The sequence below is a fragment of the Pseudochaenichthys georgianus genome, chromosome 9 (genome assembly GCF_902827115.2).
Source record: "Pseudochaenichthys georgianus chromosome 9, fPseGeo1.2, whole genome shotgun sequence".
NCBI classification, from domain to species: domain Eukaryota; kingdom Metazoa; phylum Chordata; class Actinopteri; order Perciformes; family Channichthyidae; genus Pseudochaenichthys; species Pseudochaenichthys georgianus.
This window is the reverse complement of record NC_047511.1, coordinates 7,605,654-7,628,497: the sequence shown is the minus strand read 5'-3', so window position 1 is coordinate 7,628,497 and position 22,844 is coordinate 7,605,654. Positions and strand designations below refer to the sequence as shown.

General features: G+C 38.6%; 1 protein-coding gene across 3 annotated transcripts in view; it reads right to left on the bottom strand.

Moving 5' to 3' along the window:
- Positions 1–12,002, bottom strand: part of ddr2l (discoidin domain receptor family, member 2, like) — a 55,411-nt gene extending 43,409 nt beyond the window's left edge. For all 3 annotated transcript variants that reach the window (XM_071204326.1, XM_034090535.2, XM_034090537.2), the window contains exon 1: positions 11,703–12,002. The gene's annotated coding sequence lies outside the window, so the exon portion shown is untranslated. The remainder of the gene's footprint in view (positions 1–11,702) is intronic.
- Between the last annotated feature and the right edge of the window lie 10,842 nt (positions 12,003–22,844).

The window sequence follows — 22,844 nt, the reverse complement described above, 5'->3', positions numbered from 1 at the left end:
TCTCATTCTTTGCCTCTCTCTCTGGTTTTAGGAAATGTAGTGAAATCCAATCATGCACTGTGTTGACTCCTCAAATATATAAACACTGCAGGTAGATTTTAACTTTAAAACGTAAGCACAAATTGTAGAGATGAAGGGTAATATGTTGGGGGCTGCTGGTATAATAGATTATACACTCTGCAGTGATTCTGCATTTGATAGTGATGTGGCTATCTGATATTTAATAAGGTAAACATGCAAAACATAATTAAAGGCATATTTTAAAACATCTGTGATGCTCAGGAGGGCAGTTTTAAATGCATAATAGCCAGTCACGAGAAGGAATTATTGAATATTGAAAAAAATATATATATATATATCTTGTATTTTTTAAATAAGACCTGCTCCACCGGAATGTCTCATTATACACACATATGTACATGAATAATAAGCTTCCCAAAACACTGACAAAACTAACATAAACTTAGAAACTGGACTCCTTTGTTTACTTCTGCAACATTGTGACATCATCATGTCAATGGTAAATGGACTGTACTTATATAGTGCTTTATCCAGTCTTTAAGACCCCTCAAAGGTCATTCACCCATTCACACCCATTCATACAGAGCAGTGTACCTTACTCTAGGGCAGTGACCACCAACTGGCGGCCCGCGGGCCACATCCGGCCCGCCAGACATTCTCATCCGGCCCGCACGACGGGGTGACTGTGGCGTTGGCGGAGTGGTTACTGCGTTCGCCCCCCACCCATTTCTTTGTTTACAACGTCTCGTGAGTAAGGTGCAGTACCGGAGTCCAACAGAGAGGCAGCAGCTGCGGGACAGTAGACTGCGTACTGCGAAACCTTCCCTCCCCTGAAGAAGAAGTGATCCTTGTGAAGAGTCTGGTTAATGCGCTCTGCACCACAGCAGTAGCCCCGCTGCGACAGAGTCCAACAGAGAGGCTGGAGCTGCGGGACAGTAGCCAAGAAGCAGGGTTGGGTTGTAACGGAATACATAACGGCGTTACGTAATCAGAATACAAAAATCAAGTAGGCTAACTGTATTCAGCTGGCGTTACATTTGAAAAACGAGTAATCTGATACATACAGTTACTTTCGTAAACCTGAAGTGAATACATTTTGGAATACTTATTGGAATTATTGGTGGAAAAGTTTCCTCACAAAATGTAATATTCATTACCGGCAGAACTGTGTGCACACTGCACAGCTCTGCAGCATGTCTGTGAGGGAGAGAGAGATGCAGCGTGTCTGTGAGGCCCCGCCCCCGCACGCAGATGAGAGAGAGAGATCTCTTTTAAAATATATTGAAAGTTAGAAACGGAGATGGTTAGATAAAATGTGCAAGATAACGTTTATGTATCAATTCTTTATTGTCGAAATAATGACATTTCATAACGGGATGAAATCAAAGTGAAGTGCTGCTGCTGAATGCATGGGGCAAGTCACTGGAAAACGTTAAAAAAGTTATTACATCGTTTCAGATAATAAATAATAATGATAATTCATTCTATTTAGGGGCGCCTTTCAAAGCACCCAAGGACACCATACAATTCATAACATATTCCAAGGAAAGGTTTTAAGACAGTACAAAGAATGCAGTCCGGGTGATGTTTTTTATGTGGGTGCAGATGAGAGAGCTGTCCAGAATGACACCAAGATGTTGTGTTTGAGTTCTTGATAAGCCATTAAAACAGTAAAATAAGTATCTCCTGTGCACCAAAACATACCCATCTGTTATGGAAAAAGAAAGTATTCCAAAAGTAATCTGAATACTATTTATACAATTCTGGGCTATATAAAAATCGCTGGCCCGCGATAGTGTCTATTGGTTACATTTCGGCCCTTGGACAAATGTAGTTGGTGATCCCTGCTCTAGGACCTAACATTCACACACATTCACACACCGTTGGCCATGCCATCGGGAGCAACTCAGGGTTCAGTATATTGCCCAAGGATACATCGACATGTTGACTGCATGGGCTGGGATCGAACCCACAACCTTCTGGTTGGAAAGAAGACCACACTCCCTCGCAGCCACAGTCTCCCTATGGGGCACACTAATATGTCCTCTTTAAATAAAACTGTTCCTCTAATCCAGTTTTAAGCACATATTTGTAGCTGCTTATGGTCCATGTCTACTACACGCTAGCTCGTAAATTCTAGGCTGCATGTAAATAGCCTACGCTGACCCTTGGTAGATTTACATCCAGCAGACCTTCACAGCTGTGCAAAGTATACTTTGCAGTTATGCTAGTAAGTGAGCTGTGCAAGTACATGTTAAATTGCCTGTCTTTCTGTTAGTTGAAGCTCAAGTGAAAATAGCCAATGACGTAGGAAGAAGCCATTTGAACACTTTAACAGAAAACATAACCTGCAGCATAAACACATCTCAGCTCAGTTGGGTCCAGATGCCTGTAATGACAGACTGTCAGCCAATCAGACTCTAGTCTCCCAGCTTGTTAACAGAAAACAGCAAACTGAGATAGAGGGTACCATTTGGAAAACGTTTGTTCTCACAGTGTGTTTGAAATGACTGAAGCGTTTTAGGTGTGCCTTTGTAAACCGGAATACTTCAACAAATCTTTCTGGCATTGGATTGATTCAGGAACCCTGCCTTTAAATGTGAGCCTGCCCTACACCAACATGTGTCAGCCCCAAACCTGAGGAGTTTTCAATGTATATATATATTTTGCACAAGTTTGTACCGTTGATCATACTAAGTATTTCTTCCCAACACGTGTGCCACCTGACAAAACACCAAAAACAATCAGGATAACATGAAACCACAACAAGAGCTTCAGCCCACCAGTATGGGTTAACTTTTCCCCATTGACTTACATTGGGTAGGAGACTACTGTGAATTAGCTGATAATTGTTGTAGGTAAATCAACTACCCAGTACCAATACTTGAAATGCAATTATTGAAATCCTTAGTTTTCTAAAAGTTGTGAAATGCACTCATAGCCAAATCCAGTTATTTTCCCACCTACATTCATTTGACTGTGCTGAGAATGGAAAAAGCGGATTAGAGGCGGGGCTTAAGAAAAATGCCTGCCTTTCCGTCATGGCCACACCCTTAAAGGTAAAAACATTCGCTGTCATTTGACAAGCAATAGGTACAAATTTGGAATCAAAATCACATTAACCTGTTAAAACGCATCATCTGCAGGAAACAGCGTCTGAGGGCTTCTTATTTTTTAATAAACTATGAATGTTTCATATCCATGTAACGGGAAGAAACTCAACTGATGATGTGAACCATTTTTAGCAAAAAAAACACAAGACTAACGCTGAGCCTCTGAATTAGCCCTGAGCGAAAAAATGGACACAGAACTCACTCATAAAACCCTTATTACTTATCGTAAATGCAAATCCAACATATCGATTAGCATTGTGAGATTACACAGAATCAATAGGTATCTGTATCATCACTCCGTGATCAGAACTTCCGACATTATAAACAAAAACAGACATCACAACACGTGGCATTAGGTAGCAAACACGGCAACATGTCTTACCTTTGTCGTTGTCTGATCAAAAGTTGTCTTCAATGGCATTAAAACGATAAAAGCGCTGCTGAAGGTTAATCCATAGGTTAATCCAATGTGTCTGTGTCACTTTAAAATGATTTCTGAAAATCCATCAGCAATAAACCTACTTTTCAGATTTCAGAGCGTAAGATAGTTTTCGCTTTGGGCAAATTGCGTGTGCATAGCCTCCACTTCTCAATGGTAACGTTGGTGTGTATGTGGGAATTCCCCTTTGATTCTATTGGCTCTAACGGTTCAAAAGAGATGTCAATTATCAAAATCGACCAATGGGTTCCAGAGAAACGGCAAAAACGCCCATTTCCACCCAAATCACCCCAGAGGTGGAGTTTCTTTTTCTAAATCTCTCTAAAAAGGTCAAATGTCACTCGTTTTTGCATCAATCTTGATACAGGGTACTTGTTATATGTTGTACTTTGGATTCCTAAAGCTTTTAGTCTACCTTACCATCATCCAAGGGTAGTTTTAACTATAAGTATAAAATCATTTTGGAAGGAAACTATAATTTATATTTTTGTACTATGTTTAATCTGAATTTCTTTAAAATAAAAAATATTGATATTGATTCTGACTCTTCTACATACAACTCACAGGTTTATCATTACTTTGAAAAAAAAGATTATTAATTTTCCCCTTTTAGAAGTTATGGTCATTTGTTCTGGAAATGTCATTTTCGAGCCGGAGACCTGAAAAACAGGCTTGTTTTAACAGGTTAAAAAAATAAGAATACCATGCATTGTTTTATCTCCAAGGAGCCAAATTACAATGGTCAGTCAGGCACACAATTATATAATACTATTGGAAATCGATGATTGTCGTATATATAAATGACATTCAATAGGCAATTGATGTCCTTTCACTTTGCTGGTGGACAACTGGCGCTAACACTTAAACTGGGATTTCCTTGACTTCTTAGTGTTTCATATATCTAAATGCAGCATCTATAGTCAACACTCTGAAATGTAACACTACGCATGTTTACTTTGACAATTGGCGTTAACCTCATTAGCATCATAATGTAGCGGTGATGAAGTGTTTCCCACAAACGTACACATATTTACTGACCGGGTCCTATTCTCGGTTGAGCGCTGAAGCCACAGATATTTTTCTTTTACCGTCCATTTCTAAGTGAAAGTAAAGAAACCGGTACCTTTGGATATTTTATGTTGTTTACAGACCAGTTTTTACGGAATGGGCATGGAAATAACTCGGCGACGGATTAGAACACAACTCGGAACAGCGCCAAAATGTCCACCAGCGGCCCACATTATATTACATCCTTAGTGGCCAGGTAGACTGAGGGCGATCTACTGTACTCTACTGTAGTCTGTAACTATTATTCAGTCATTCACACCCCTGTCCAGTTGGTGGTGAGTGTGTGTATATTAAGTAGCTATTGTCTAGTCTTGTTTTTGACCTTGTTGATTACCTCGTTGTTTAACCGGCTTTAGCAATCGCAAAATGTCACGGCAGCTGATCGTCCGAAGCTTTTTTAATAAGCCCAGTAATTGTGATGGTGTGGATAAACGAGGTGAAAAGAGGGATTGATGCGGTGGAGGATGAAGGACAAGCCTGTAAGACTAAAACTGACAACGTTCAGCCAGCGGCAGAGGGGCAAGCAAGTGGCAAGGAGTTCAAGCGGGAGTACCGGGTTCAGTGGGAGCAAGAGTTTAAGTGGCTGAGGAGGGAAGATGGCAAAATGTTCTGCAACATCTGTAGAAAAGCTAAGATGAGTAACGGATTTGCCCGAGGGTGCACGACGATGCAGAAATCAGCGTTCAGGCTTGGCTAAAGCAGGTCAATTGAGTTGTTCTTGTAAATGTTTTGTTCATATTTTGATTGTAATTGTCTCATTTAAAACAATGGCATTGTTCATATTTGCCTGTTTAGGCACAATGGTTGCGGTGTTTTTAGCGGCCTCTGCCCCCCTCTGCTGTGCTGTCAGTGCAGGAACAAATAAATCATTCATGTTCGTGTTGACATGAAAAGTGACCACGCGGTTCATCTTTTTTTTTCTCCATGCCGTTAAAAGTTCTGTATGAATCATTAAAACATGAATGAATGAACATTTGCTGCTCAGTACCCAAACATAAATATTAGATATGTCTCATCTCATCATTAAAACATGAAAAATAAAATGACGGGTAAAAATGGATTATGACGGAAATGTTACGATCCTGTCCGTCAAAATGACGGACAACGAAAAAATCTAACGCAACCACTGGTCACAACATTTCAAGACGTTGAGGTCATACTGGGCTAAAGAGCAACAGAGATATTAAGCAACTGTTTTCAGCAGTTAAGTGGCTCTAACCATGACATGAAAAGTCAGTGGAGAAACTCTTTTACTTTTGGCAGTTGAATCATAGTTTAAATCTTTGGCCTGGTTGCTCTTTCCAATAGTCCAGGTGGACGTTTCAGCTTTCGCTCCCGTCGCACTGGGTGTAACATTTCACATGTGCATCAGCCAAATGCCCGAGTTGCAAATGTAACCTGAGAACAGGTGACGGTTACGAGGTCGGACTGGAGCAGAGCAGCAGATGGTTTAAAAAGAGCTGCTGGTATCTGAAGAATGTAAGTGTGCTTGATTTAACATGCAGAGCTTTGGACTGACAGCCAACACTATCAAACACACCTGTAAACCTGAATGTGGAAATCTCCATTTGATGGGTTGAAGAGGATGTAGACATTGGTGAAGAATATGAAACCAAAGATTCCTCGATATGAGAGTAAATACATATATTTTGATTTAAAACTTTGCTTTGTCATGTTTTTTTTCCAGAAAATAACTTTAAATCTTAACACACACACACACACACACACACACACACACACACACACACACACACACACACACCCACACACATATTCTCTATAAGGTCAAATTATGAATCAATAAGATTTATTTCTAAAAAAAAGACCAAAAAAAACATTTCTAAAAAGAAGTGTAAACTATGAAATAAATAGTTCAGACAGAACCACTAAAAGGCTTGAGGCTAAACAATCGATAGCAAAAATGTCCCGCTAAAGTGTTTTGTATCCACTCGTGGGCACATGGAATCCAGATAAAACTATTTTTGCCCAACTTCTGCCGATTCATTTCCAATGGATTGCAGCCTTTGCAGACCGTTTAAATGCACCAAGCCTATAAACCACACTACAGGGAAGGGAAAACCCCAATAGCCTAATAGGGCCTCTTTAATTGTGATTGTTCTTTAAAAACAATGTAATGTCTGTCTCACATGTTAAAGCATTTCTGACTGCAATTCATAGTGCCACATCAGATTCAACAAAACTGGCATTAAAATCTGAATTCTAACAATACACAGATCCAGTTTCAGCAGTCTGATCAAACACACATCTTAATTTGGCAACGTTCATGAACAATCGAATAGTATACTTTCACAGGTGACACTGAAGGGAATTGAACCTAACATCCATGCCAATAGAGCTGCACGAATTGCGAATACTTTGACTGATATTGCAATCGAGATACTTATGGGAATGATCCTTTTTTAAACATTATTCACCTTATCAATGAAAAATATCTTAACATGATCATGGTGGGATGTTTTAAGATATGTCTGTAGAATACAATTTGTAGTTAGGACTTCTCTTCAGCTACACAATAAAGATATTTTGACATATTTTGCCTTTACCAAATATTGAGTTTACGGCTATTTCATATTGCGGTTTTGGCAAAATGTTTGATTGATTGTGCAGATTTACTTGCTAAATAGTCCTTCAACCTATCATCCCTGCAGGTCATTTTATCCAGGAAATGATCCTGGTTCTGTGTGACATTCAACTCCACATTCCACTAAAGCTCCACCTGATTGAACTGAGGGTTCCTGCCTGTATCAGCTCCCCTCAGCAGCAGCCATGTTCAGTGTTCCTTCTCTTCATCCCACATGCTTCTACCACATGGTTCTCCGTGTGGTTACTTAATGGTTTAATGAGCTGCTCATTTAAACCCATCTGTAATCTGCTTCTTCTACACCACAGCTACTATCTGCACACTCTTCTTCAGAAACCAATTTGACTGTTCCCTGTACGTGTGAGTTTAACAGTTTTTAACGTCTGACGGACCTGAATTGCGTTTTCTGTTTGTCTGCTGCTAACATGCAACATATGATGTGTTAAAAAGTTCCATCTTTGGGAGAAATCTCCCAGACACATCACTGTACTTACTGCAGGGCTTGTTAGAAAGATCTGAGAGGAAATCTGGATCTAATGCCGAAACAATACCGGGATGGGACGAATTATCTTTTATTGGAAAGCAAGAGTGCTTACTCTCGTTGAAATTCAGTTTGATTTTTTACTGGGATAGCCCAGGTGGCCACTGAGAAGGTCCTGTAGTTTTGAGAACATTTGAGTCATTTCATAGTTAATGTCTTTTAAAAACAACCAATTGAATTTCATTTTCCCTTGAAAAGAAAAGCCAAGAACAGTTTCTTTAACTAACATCACGGTATCTGACTGACGTTCTTTGTAAGCTGAAGAGAATCAACGAAATATAGACAGCAGCATTAGGAGAGTATTGGACCTGAATACATGTTGGTTTTTACAACAGGACTACCGGACTTACGATAATACAATCCTACACTGCTACTGATAATACTCCTTTGACAAAAAGCAATGGGATTTTGGAATACTCCTCCTCACAACCCTCAGCTAAAAGCGGCTAATATTCAGTGTGATGACATTTAGTAGTCTAATTTAGTCACTTCTTAATAACCGATGTTTTTATGACGCATAGAAACTTCGGACATTCACCAATGGTGTATTTACTGACGTATTTCTTTCTCTTTCCCATCGCTTAAAGGTCCCATGTCATGGCCATTTCCACTGATCATAATTCCATTGTTGAGGTCTACTAGAATAGATTTATACTGTGCAATTTTCCAAACTCACATTGTTTGGCATACAGCATCTCTGTAAACTACGTATATTCACTCTCTCCACTAAACGGCTCGTTGCAGCTCTTGCCCCCCCCCCCCCCTCCCTGTGAGCCCAGTGTGCTCCGATTGACCAATCCACGGACTTCCTCACACACACACTCTATGCAGGCAGCTCAGCTGACTTCTCCTCCCTGCTGCAGGCTGATAACAGTTGGGATTGTGGCGAAATTCTCTCTGCAGACCCATTCTCACAGCGTTTATCAACCTTTTTCTTACTCAATATCAAGCCACACTTATTGTTCGCTAAACAAGGAAACCACACCTCCACGGAGCTCAGCGCGATTCACAACGTCCGATTGTTTCACGTTGTGAATCGCGCTAAGCTCCGTGGAGGTGTTGTTTCCTTGTTTAGCGATACACAGCCAAACACAGCCAAACTCACCCTGAGCACACACAAAGTCACAGCCGAAGTAAAAACGCATTAATTCTTAAAAATCCAAGGTAATCTGATTACGTCAAATAACTTTTTTTTGTATCCTGACTACCTAATCTCGTAACATGTAATCCGTTACTCACAAGGCCTATCATTTTACAAACATGACTGATACACATAAAAACATTGTCAGTCTTTGTTCTAACCAAAACCTAACCAGAATCGGGAATCTAACCAAAAAACTAGGAACTGAACGTGCTAAAGTGCTAACTAATTTCCCGGGTTTAGGACTTCCTGCACCACTCTATACACTGCACATCTTTAGGGCTTTGGATACACCTTGAAAGTGTCAGGAAAGGGAAGAAGTGCTAAACATCAGCTGTGGAATGATCCCCCTCGATCTGATTGGCTCTGTTGTTGGTTTGAAGGGAGCTCTCAGTCTGAGCCAAACACTGAGCTCTGTTGTGAAACCACTCGGAGAGTCTCTGTAGCTGGCAGCTGGCAGCTCTCAGTCAACAGATATTAAATCTGGGTGTCACAGTCATGAAGCTGTAGAAGTAAACCTGGAGGGGGGTATTTATGACTTGATTATTGTCTGACAAAACTCACTTTTTAGTAGTTGAACATCCTCAAAAAAGCGATAATGAAAAGTTCCCAGAGAGCAAAGTTTTGTCCGGACAACAGTCTTAAAATATCTGTAATATTTCTTTAGCCTCTCTAGAATAACCCTATAATATCACTTTAATCTTTGCTATAATATTAATATGACATGATATCCCTTATAATATCACAGCAATATCCTCTAAATGTTACAATAGTTGTGCTATTGCATCAGTATAATATCCCTTTAATATCACAATATTATTTCTATAGCATCACTAATATCCCCTATAACATACATATAACATCAATATAATATGCATATAAACCTCTAGAGCAGGGGTGTCAAACTCAAATTCATTGCGGGCCACATTAGCATTAAGGTTGCACTCAAAGGGCCGGTTGTAACTTTAAGACTATATAAAAATACATATATGGATATGTAATATATATAAAATAATGTATTATATTACATTATTGCGTCTGCATTGGATTATTATCGGATAATAACTTCATAATTAACTACATCTGAAAGCCGATGTCTATGGAAAATAATTGCAAGTCTCTTCAGTGAGAATGTCACAAAATGATTTAAAAAGAAAAGCCAAATTCTGAAAAAAAAGTCAAAAAATAAATAAAATAAGTGACATTTAAAAAAAAAAAAAAGTCAAATTCTGAGATGCATTGTGGGACATGCAGTTTATTGGCAACGTGCTTCTGTAAAGTTGCATGTAACCGCATAATAAACATATCATATTTTTTGCAAGTTCTTGTGGGGCCACATGAAATGAAGTCGCGGGCTGAATTTGGCCCCCGGGCCTTGAGTTTGACACCCCTGCTCTAGAGTATTACTCTTCAGTTCATAAAACATTAATGCATTCCTAATATCTTACCAATATGAAAACACCAATGTACATATTGTAAGCTAAAAAGTATATTCTACTGTATATTATTTATTTTATGTTTGATTGCACATGTTAATTTAATTTCTTATGTTAACATAAGTATCTTTATTTTATTTTGCAGATATTTCATTGAATGTTTTATATTTAGAGAAATATATTTGTACGTATAGAATTATTGTTACTAGTTGTTGTTACTTAGTTTAATTTTGATTTCTTTAAATGTAATTAAGACTTAAATGAAAAAGCAACTGTCACGGTGCGTTTCTCTTGGGACAGATAGAGCAATAGGATTCTGATTCAAATATATTCTCCTAAAATATCACAAAAATATTACTTTACTACACATTAAATATTCCCACAGCATCACTATTATATCTCCTTTATTATCACTATAATATGCATACATCATCACTTTAATTACATCAGTAACATGTGTAGCATCACTTTAATCTTCCTTCAGCACCATAATATTCTGATAGCATTACTATTATGTACTTCAATATTTTCCACGTAAACGCTGCAAATCTGTACATTCTTATAATGTACCTTCTAAGATATTCATATGAATCTGGTGTTGCATTAAAATATCTTTATGAATTTAAACTTTATGAGAGGGGATAGCATTGCACTGATGCTGCAGACATCCATAAAACTAAGTATGTGTAAAGTAACTGAGTAGATTTACTCAAGTACTTAAATACAAAATTAGACTTGTACTTTACTTAAGTATTTCAATGTTTTGCTACCTTGTGCTTCTACCCTTCTTACAATAGGTAAGAGGTAAATATTGTACTTTTACTCCACTATATTTATTTATAACCTTTAGTTACTATACAAATTTAGATTAATGATGTCAAATATTAACAACACTTCACAAACAGTTACACCTGGAGTAAATTCACAAGCTACCCTCCATTATATAAAGTAATTACAACTAGCTGCAACTTTACCAGCTTTGATAACACTGATCAATCATTATAAAACACATCGTATTCTATTCTGAAAAGGACCAATCTGCACAATAACTACTTTAACTATTACTAGTTTTTAAGTATATTTTGATGATAATATTTACTTTTACTTGAGTGACATTTGGAATGCAGGACTTTTACTTGTAACAGAGTATTCCTACACTCTATACTTCTACTTTTACCCAAGTACCAGATTTTGAGTACTTGTTGATGTCTCCTGTAGGCCTCGGTGTGCAGAACTGATCTCAGATCTGTTCGGCAGAGATAGTTCCCGCACCATGATTTCTCGTTACTTCACCGTTCCCGTCATTTAAATACGGTTAAAGCTAAACGGTGAGCTGGTTACCTGTCCGCGGTTCCCTCCGGATCCACAACAGCAGCGAGCCTCTTTCCGGTGGGATCCGCTTTTCTCTGCGTGCAGTCTGGCAGGTCAGCGGGGGAGTCGTCGGTGACAGGCGGAGGAATCACAGGATCATGGTGGAGGAACCTAACGGGAACTTACTCTCTGCGATGGCTCACCGTCCGCCGTGTTTTCCTGCTTTTTGTTCCTCTTCTTCTGGTTTTCCTTCAACAAACTGTTGCAAGAAGAAGGGCAGCAAAATCCAGAGAGAGGGGAACAAAAAAAAGTTGTATTTACATCACATCCCGTTTCCAAAGAGGAAAAGGAGGAGGAGGACGAGGAGGAGGAGGAGGAGGAGGAGGCAACATGAGCCCCCGAGTTTCTGACATCTGAGAACTTGTAGGAAATCCGCAGTAGAGGGAACTACGGAGGGTAGATTATACCAGAAGTACTCAGATCTTGTACTTGAGTAAAAGTATAAGTACCAGAGTGTAGGAATAGCCTACTCTGTTACATGTAAAAGTCCTGCATTCTAAACAAGGTTACTGAAGTAAAAGTATAAAAGTATTAGCCTCAAAGTAGCCTACTTAAAGTACCACAAGTAAAAGTAGTCATTGTGCAGATTGGTCCATTTCAGATATGATATGTTTTATAATGATTGATCATGAAAGTGTTCTCAAAGCTGGTAAAGGTGCAGCTAGTTTGAATGACTTTGTAGACTGCAGGGTAGCTTGTGGATTTACTCCAGGTGGAACTAAAGTCTGATTTAACACTTGATTATATTTCATCATTCATCCACATCTGTAAAGTAACTAAAGGTATTAAATAAATGTACAAGTACAATGTTTTACTCTGAATTACAGTTGGGTAGAAGTACAATGCACAATATTGAAATACAGTTGCACCAGTATACTGTCATTAGCTTGTAAATAACCCTAAAGCAGAACCGTATCTGGATTTGGACATTAGCTGCTTTACTGTAGAAGGGCAGAGATCACTACATTTGCTATAGATGTTGAAACCCTTCTTTGTTTTATAAATAAATACATTTAGTAATAACTTTCCCCTTGACTTATATATTTTAAATAGTTTGTAAATTAATTTGTTATACAATTTAGGAGTTATAAAGGTCTATAATCTTGTATTTTCTGCTGGAAATGTATGATATTTTAAAGGATGCTGTCACGATAAGGGATCCGTCCCTTGAGTGGGGGGTACTGTCACGATCTGTCTGTGTTTTGTCTTGTCTTTTTCTGTCTTTGGTTTCCTGTTTTATTTTTGAAAAGTGTTAACCTCCTGTTTTGCCTGTTGGGTTCTGTCTGTTTTCCCTCCCTGATTACCCGATTGTGTTCACCTGGTGCCCCTGTGTTTTCTCCTCCCTCCTCACCTGTCTCTTGTTTCTTTGATTAGTCATGTGTGCATTTAGGTTCTGTGTTTTCTGTTAGTTCCTTGTTGAAGAGTTCTGTCTTTAAACTTTGAAATAAAGGTATTTTCTGTAAATCTGCATTTGGGTCCTGCTTGCCTCTCTCAACCCTGAGAGATGCTTATTCATGTTTTTAATAGCTTGATTTGATCCCAAATTCGGGGTGTATAAAATAGCAATGAAATGTTATAAATGAAGAGGTTTTGAAAACATGTTTTGCATTGATTACATTGACAGATCTGCTATATTTGTACTTTAAAAGAACATATTGTAAAAAAAAATACAAATTATTCAGTCCATTTGATGTATTATTACCTCCTTAAACACTCATGTATTATCATTTACCTATTGAAGTTGGTATGATTAATATAATTTGACCCGTAAGGTTAAGGAATCAGGTTTACTGTCTTACATATTATATATTATTTTTAAAGAAATCACAAAGGAAGCAAAGTTATATCATAATAAATACGATGTACTTAATTATTTCAATATAATGTAAATGAGTTTGCAATATACATAGGTTATCATTTGAAATCAGAAAAAATGTCATGCTAATGTAACAAGCAGTTCAGCCACTGTGTGTGTGTTTGTTTGTATTTTCAGGTTCATATTTATATTGTGTGCCTCTCCTGGGACATGTCTCCAAGCTTTAATGTTCAAAAAGCTCTTTATTGTTCTCATACTGCCTGTGCTGCAGCACCTCTTTTCACCCTCTGTCTGAAACCAGAGCCCAGTCTGCTCTGATTGGTTAGCTGGCCGACTCTGTTGTGATTGGTCAACCGCTTAGAAATGTCCCGACCCTTAGGCTATCATGAACAATTTGTTTTTAGCCTTTGCAGATCATTTATAAGCACACAAACCTATACAACACTACAGGAAAGAGAAATCCCCCAAAGAGCATCATTTCAAACTCAAGTGTTCCTGCTGTCAGCTGGTTGGTTTAAAAAGTACCTGCTTTTGGTAATTTGTTGACAGATAACTGAGGATTTTGGCTTTAGTGAAGAAGCCTACAATCATCAATCAATGAATCAATCAATGTTTATTTATATAGCCCAATATCACAAATGTTACATTTGTCTCAGTGGACTTCACAGTGTGTACAGAATATCAGTATGACAAAACGACACCCTCTGTCCTTAGACCCTCTGTCCTTAGACCCTCACATCGTACAAGGAACAACTTCCAGAGAAAACCCACAGTTTAAAGGGAACATGGGAGAAACCTCAGGGAGAGCAACAGAGGAGGGATCCCTCTCCCAGGACGGACAGACGTGCAATAGATGCCGTGTGTAAATCGAAGAGATAATACATTTGCAACATAGGTAGACCAAATGTTTGGAAATGCATGTGTGTATAATAGGAAGATGAATCCACGAGGATGTCAACAATCCTGTGGGAGCCATCAGGGAAGTAGTATGATGAGAGTCAGGCAGGACCTGCAGTGACAGGTTCAGCCACGACTCGAAGTCCAGGACTCAGATCAGGACTCAGGATCCAGGACACAGGACCGCAGCAACAGGATCAGCCACGACTCAGGATCATTCGGAACATGAGAGTACAGGTACAGACAGAGAGAAAGAAGAAGTAAGGTGTCCCCCGACAGTCCAAGCCTATAGCAGCAAAACTAGGGGCTGAATCTAATCAGCCCTAACTATAAGCTTTATCAAAAAGGAAGGTCTTAAGCGCACTCTTAAAAACGGATAGGGTGTCTGCCGCCCGAACACAAACTGGAAGCTGATTCCACAAATGTGGAGCTTGATAAGAAAATGCTTTTCACACTAGCTGGATCTCATTGGATAATATAATCAGATACAACTCAATGAAACGCAATCCTCGGAGATGTCTCAAACATTAGCTGAGGCTGATTTCTGATCATTAAATCAGATCAGAAATACTTGGTTGGGTGGCAGGTGTTTGTAAAAACTGATGAGAGGAGACTTTGAGTAAAGATCTATTGAGCCTTGTTTAAAATCGCTGTTTGAGATAAACCAAACAGCTCGTCCTCCTACAAAAAACGACCATATAGGCCGATTGTTCATGCCCGTATTACGACCCAGAGACATGTTTTAAAGTGTATGTTGTTTCTTACACGACCACTAGAGGTGCTCTAGTGGTCGTGTAAGAAACAACATACTCCCGGCCCGTTCATTGCAAACACTCCGGAGGGACGTTTATTCACAAATAACCCTCTCTGGAAAATCCTAAATTGTGGAATAGTTTGGCCATTAAAATGCTTTTTGATTCGATTTCTGGCGAGAAGTGTATATTGTACTCTTAGAATCCACGTCCAGTCGATGTCTAGGATCTTTAGTTTGATAGATATTACGAAGATAATTTGAGGTCTCGCCAGGAGCTTCCATGCAAAGTTAGCGTGGGTGAAAACAGTTTTTCCAGTCTCGAAGTTTTCATAATAAAACCGGATATATTCCCCTCACTGTCAAATGATTACACAGTGATATCTGCATTACTCATCCACTAAAAAACACCAGTGTATCCTTGTTAATTACACAATATTTATTGGTTTAAATTGTGTACAATGCTTTTGTGTTTTTAACCTTCGATTCAGAGAAACAAATAGTTTTTTCGGAATTTAGACACTACAGTTTCCGAAGACACTACACTACCCAGAATCCCCAGCTATCGTTTGGGACTACAACATCCGACTTGCTTTACAAACCCCGTGATTATTCATCAAGTCCTGTGATTGGATGTTGGAGTGGCAGTGCGACAAGGTTACGCTGCGCGTCAAACAGCTCGATGAGATGGAATGGAACCACAGCAGACTGGAATTGGACGGTTCCAGCCCCCGGGTCCAGCCCATACATCCATGGTCCAGCCCCCTCCCCCCCAGAACTACACATGCTCGCTATTGTGTGTTTCGCAATATGTTCTATGGCACCTCTCTTTATAAGACGTTTTCGTATTTCCCACAATTAGAAGTTGCCAGTATTAAACTGTGTACACCCTGGAGGTTTAGGGGATACGAAACACAGTGGTGTTATCATCAAATTTAAAACATATAATTAATAAATGGGTGAATTAATATACCCACATGACACCTAAGGTCAGAAGAGCTTTATTTAACAGCTGGTCTTATGTCTACCCCTCCTGTTGTTCTTTGATAAGCCTGAAACATGCACTTGTCAAGGTTCAGAGGCACATTTTGCAAATATGGCAGTAGCCATCGATCATCTTAAGATAAGATACTTTATTGATCCCAAGTTGGGAAATGTTTTTGTTACAGCAGCATGTACTACTTTGTTCTACTCCACTACAATTCAGAGGTTAACCTGGTATTTTTACTCCACTACATTTATTTTAGTTACTTTGCAGATTCTGATTAATGATGTGAAATATAAACAACCCTTAAATAAGACTTTAGTTACACCTGAGTCAAATTCAGGGAAGGTGATTGTCAAGTGCCAAAATAAACTATGCAATATATTGGACATTAATTACTTTGTCAGACTTCATATTTATCTGTGGATAACCCCAACGTTTTTTTTCTTATTCAAAAGAAGACCTTAACTTAAAGTATTCTTTAATGTTTAAATAAAGCCTTATTAGTTTGTCTGTTTTGCACATCCTCCTGTTAATATCTTTGGACGTCCTGCACTAGCTGTTTTATTGTAGAGATCACTACAGTATCTTCTTGATACTTTCAATTTTGTATGTAGGCTACTCTTAATATTTAAATGTTTTCATCAAATAAAAGGTATTCAACAACAAAATTCAATAACGTGCTTTAACCACTAGGCGGGTTAAAAAACCAGTGGTGTAGTCAATAAAACATAATAATATCAAACATAATATGACTATTAACTTTATTGTGAGATTAAAACAGAACGGTAGGAAAATACAGTTTCAGTCTCTCGATTTGAAGCTTATGCATTGTACCATGAACCTGTATAGACCTGTAACAGTCAACTGCATGAGGAGTTGGAAAGGTAGTAAATAATATCTTTAAAAACTACAAAAAAATCCCTTTCTATCAGCTGATCACCGTTATGGTGTAAATATAACCTATCTACCAATTGGATCAAATATAAAAGTCAGCCGAATTAGTGTTGATTAGGGATGGGAATTTGAAAGCAAATATATATTCGATTAATCGTTCCCATCCCTAGTGTTGATACTGCAAGGAGACGTATTGTGTGAAAAGAAATGGAAGATGTTGTTTAATTGCTGATATATTTATGATCCACGTCACGTATTCAGTTTTGGCAGCATTTCTTACAGTTTGTCAAAAGGCCTTCTAATCAGGGCTCTACTGTATATATAAATATCTACGGCAGATCTGTAATATGTAATGCAGCCGAACCGTGTATTACAATGCCGTTATGTGATGACTTCCAAAGAGAAAAGCAAGAACACTCAGAATAAAGTATTATTTTATTTAAAAAAAATGTTTTTCCGATTTCATATCGGATAAACACCATATCCCGACATGCATACAAAACAATCGATGTTTTATCGAAATATAGAACCTACATATCGACTGGACGTGGATTCTAAACGTACAATATACACTTCTCACTAGAAATCTAATCAAAAAGCGTTTTAATTACAATTTAGGATTTTACAGAGAGGGTTATTTGTGAATAAATGACCCTCTGTAACGTCAGCATTCAACAGGAGCACTAGAGGTCGAAAACTTTAAAACGTAAATATAGGACGTATTAAGCGCTTGAACAATCGACATACAGTTGCAAGAAAAAGTATGTGAACCCTTTGGATTCTCCACACATAGCGTTGTGTGTTCCTTCCAAACAACTCAACTCTGGTTTCATCTGTCCACAGAACATGTTGCCAGTAGTGCTGTGGAACATCCAGGTGCTCTTTTGCAAACTCCAAACGTGCAGCAATGTTTTTTCTGGACAGCAGTGGCTTCCTCCGTGGTGTCCTCCCATGAACTCCATTCTTGTTCAGTGTTTTACGTATCGTAGATTCGTCAACAGAGATGTTAGCATGTGCCAGAGATTTCTTTAAGTCTCTAGCTGACACTCTAGGATTCTTCTTCACCTCATTGAGCATTCTGTGCTGTGCTCTTGCAGTCATCTTTACAGGACGGCCACTCCTAGGGAGAGTAGCAACAGTGCTGAACTTTCTCCATGTATAGACAACTTGTCTTACCGTGGACTGATGAACATCGAGGCTTTCAGAGATACTTAACCCTTTCCAGCTTTATGCAAGTCAACAATTCTTAATGGTAGGTCTTCTGAGAGCTCTTTTGTGCGAGGCATGGTTCACATCTGGCAATGCTTCTTAAGAATAGCAAATTCAAAACTGGTGTGTATTTTTTATAGGGCAGGGCAGCTTTAACCAACACCTCCACTCTCGTCTCATTGGTTGGACTCCAGGTTGGCTGACTCCTGACTCCAAGTAGCTCTTGAAGAAGTCTTTAGCCTCGGGGTTCACATACTGTTCACACCCTGCACTGTGAATGTTTACATGGTGTGTTCAATAAAAACATGAAAACATATCATTGTTTGTGTGGTATTAGTTGAAGCAGACTGTGTGTGTCTATTGTTGTGACTTAGATGAAGATCAGAACACATTTTGTGACCAACTTATGCAGAAATCCAGGTCATTCCAAAGGGTTCACATACTTTTTCTTGCAACTGTATTTGGTCGTAATAAGGGCCTGAACAATCGGCCCATTTGGTCGCATGAGTTTGAGGACTTGTTGAAACCAAAGAGAAGAAATAAATCCTGCCCATTTAAAAAAAATGTAACAGTAGTCTCTAGTCTGTAACTGTAAGAGAATCGTTACCTCTTCTGTATCCTGTTACATGTATTCTGTTAGTCCCCATCGAATACCCCATAATAAGTATAAACATGTGTTATAAACCATTTGTAAGAAATGGATGATTTAAATGCAACCTAACTTGATTGCATTTGGGAAATTGCCATGGCATAATTCACTCTGATGGCTCCTGATATAGAAAATTGCACATATTTTTTATTTATATTCCTTTTGTGGACTAACATTGTTTGTTTTCATATCTTTGTCCTTTCTGGTTTCTCGTTCATAATCACACCGAGTGACTCACTATGCTGTTTGACCAGTTCTGAATACATTGGCAAAATAAAGAATCAATTATGTTTAATTATGACATTTTCTCATTGTTCTCTCTCTGTCTCTCTGTCAGAGATGTAGCGTGTGTGTTGGTGTGATCGGTGGACCATCATGCACCTCTTCCTGCTGCTGATCCTTCCAGCCACAGCAGCCTTCGGACAGATTGACCCTGGTACACACACACACACACACACACGCACGCACGCACGCACGCACGCACACACACGTATTTACAAAGTGAAGAAAGTATTTTGTTTGTATCTTTGACTGATTCTGTGTGTGTGTGTGCTTTCAGCACACTGTCGCTATGCCTTGGGCATGGAGGATGGACGGATTACAGACCATGACATCACAGCATCTAGCCAATGGTACGAGACCACTGGACCTCAGTACGCCAGGTGAGTTTGACTTAAAAACATACACTCTTTTTTTTTAAAAGCTTATCAATGTTACTGTTTAATATTTAAACTTTAGATTACAATACTTTTATATTTGTTATGATAAATTATTATAAGTTATTTTATAAAAATGTGGAGGAAAAACCTCAAGATCATTGCAAACAAAATGATTCTCAATACATTTCTCACTGTCGCAATTGAATACAAATAATAGACATTACATATACAGGGCTTTTCAATAGATGACAGAATAAATAATCAACTTAAACACAGTAGGCTACAAGTCACGCAAGCCGGACAAAATAATAGTAAAGTTTGGATGTGAAGTCCCATATTCTCCATAAAAGCTTAGCAGTTCTGAAGGCTCAGCTTCTGACAGTAATTATAACGTGTGTGTGTGTTCGCGCGTGTGTGTGTGTGTGTGTGTGTGTGTGTGTGTGTGTGTGTGTGTGTGTGTGTGTGTGTGTGTGTGTGTGTGTGTGTGTGTGTGTGTGTGTGTGTGTGTGTGTTTGAGCCAGCAGAGGGCAGCAGAGTTTCAAATTAAAACAGACAGTTTCAAAGCTGCAGGAACTCTAACTCTTTTCCTTTTTAGCATTTAAGTTATGACGCAGAAATCTTTAGCTTTTTATATCATTATTTTATTTTGAAAACCTGTACGTTTCTTTTTTTCTTTCCTTTTCATAACTTAGTCTTACATTCAGTCCAGATGGTCTCCTTCCTCTGTTCTTCTTGTGTTTTTCCACGAGCAGATGAAATCCTCCAGCAGAGAGAGGTGTTACCCGTTTTTTTATTCTTCTCCTTAAAATACACGTTTCATCATCCGACACGTGACGTCCCTTCCTCTCTAAAGCTTCTCATGTATCCCCTGTTGACAGCATTCCCCTAGTGACGCAAGAGGCCTCTTCACTGTGTACACTAAAACAAAGATGGCAATTAGAGGGGGTACACACGCACGCACACACGCACGCACGCCCACACACACACAGTGGTAGGCTGTTGTTTGATATTTCTTCAGTTCATCCTGCTGATCTCTCGACCTCTGAGTGTTACAACACTGTATACATTATCAAACAATTATGAATCATCTTATTATTATTATTATTATTATTATTATTATTATTATTATTATTATTATTAACAAGTGTATTATTAAAATACAACAGGTCACTAAAACAAGATGTTTAAATTGTTGTGTTATTTTGTTGTATATTATACGATATGATATGCTTTATTGTCCACGTAAGGACATTTCTTCTGGACTCTAGTTAACATTAAATATATTAAACATTAACATTAAATATATTAAATATATATATATATATATTAAATATATTAAAATATTATATCATACACAGTTGGCACATGGCGGTGGTGGCGAAGTCCATAGGGACTTGGCTTGGCAACTGGAAGGTCACCAGTTCAACTCCTGGAGGGGCCAAGTGCTACCGAGGTGTCCCTGAGCAAGGCACCGTTGCCTAAAAACTGCTCCCCATGGCCATCCATGGAAGGCAACCCATCTAGGAGAAGGACACTCAACTAAAACCAGGACTGAGAGGAGTTGTGCCCCCCAGTCCTTAATCAGCATAGTAAAGCCAACCATGAAGAACAAAGTCATCCCAAATCCTATACTTCCAGCGGCGAGTCTGCAGGAATGGTGAACTGGCCAAGATGTATGGAGAACTGGGATGACTTGTTTTCTGTCTTAATTTGTGATGTGTGCCATGTTTGAAAGCACTTTGAGCTGCGCCTGGTGTATGAAAAGTGCTTTACAAATACATCTTTTTTATTATTAGCTTTAAAAAAAGTACATTTACAATCATGAGGCTGCATCAAACTAATTACGGATAAGAACGCAAATAACAATTAAATAATAATGACTGTTTTGATGATAGGCGTTTTATTTTTGGAAATAACCAAATTTGTTTTTATTATAACGTACATTTTTGTTGTAATTTCGTTTATTTAAAAAAACGTTGCCATTAATGCTAACGTCAGCATGCTACAGTGATTACATTGAACCATTTGAACATGTTGATGTTTAATAAGGTGTTCGCCATGTTCCCATCTTAGTTTAGCATGTTAGAATGCTAAGATTGGCAATAAACACAAAGAACAGCAGAGGCTAATGGGATCGCATTAGTTCTGGAGGTATTTAGCCACAAAACACATTCAAATGTTGACCTTGTCCCTGCAGGACACCATGTCTGCACTCAGCTCTTTCAGTGACAGGCTGCACCCGGGGTGTCACATGGAGAGATACCGCAGGTCCTTTCTCCTGCAGCAGTCAGAATCTATCACCACGGCTCCTGGTAGACTCCCCCCCACACACACAACAACAACAACAACAATGACTATGACACCACAGCTGTGCAATAAAGCGCATCTGCTATATGTTCATTTTTTATTATTACTGGCTGCCTTCTTAGTGTGACAATTTGAATACTGTAACAAGACTCTGCCAGTAACTCTGTGCAATATATAATTGTACCTCTGAGCTTCTACCACGCTACTTCTACTCAAATGAATACTTTGCTAATTGTAATAAGTTTTATTACGAATGTGTACTTTAAATGTTATGTGCATGCCCTTTATTTTTTTAGTTTATTTTTAGTGTTTCATTCTTATGATGGTGCGAGATACAATTAATTACTGGATCACCACTATCAATACAATTCATCCAGAGAGCAACATGAATGTCTGAACCACATTTCAACGTGATCAATCGAAAAGAGGAAACGTCAGGTAATCATCAAAGCCGGTGGGATTCAACCTCTGGTGAACAAGAATAGTTGTTCATGTTTCATGGTGTTCCATCCATTGGTTGTTGACATTTTTCAAGTTGGACTAATGTTGTAAGATCACCTTCAATAAAACCAGAACTGAATGTTTGTGTTGTAATCAGATTAGTTTATTTTTGTATTTTAATAAAAAGCTTTATTGAATGTGTTGCCCTGACACAAATTCAGTATCATGGAGAGTAGTATTTCTATAGAGGAAGTGATGTCACTGCTAAAGGTGATGTCATGGTAAAAGCCCAGCGTTACACATAGTTTGATTTGTCTTCACAATGAAGTTCATCCTGCTGATCTCGACCTCTGAGTGTTACAACACAGTATACATGACTAAACTTGTCTGAATCGTCAGAGAAATATTATACTACAACATGTCAAACCTGTTAGGCCCCAAGCCTGTTTTTCAGGTTTCAGGCTTGAAAATGACATTCCCAAAACAAATGATATCTTCCCT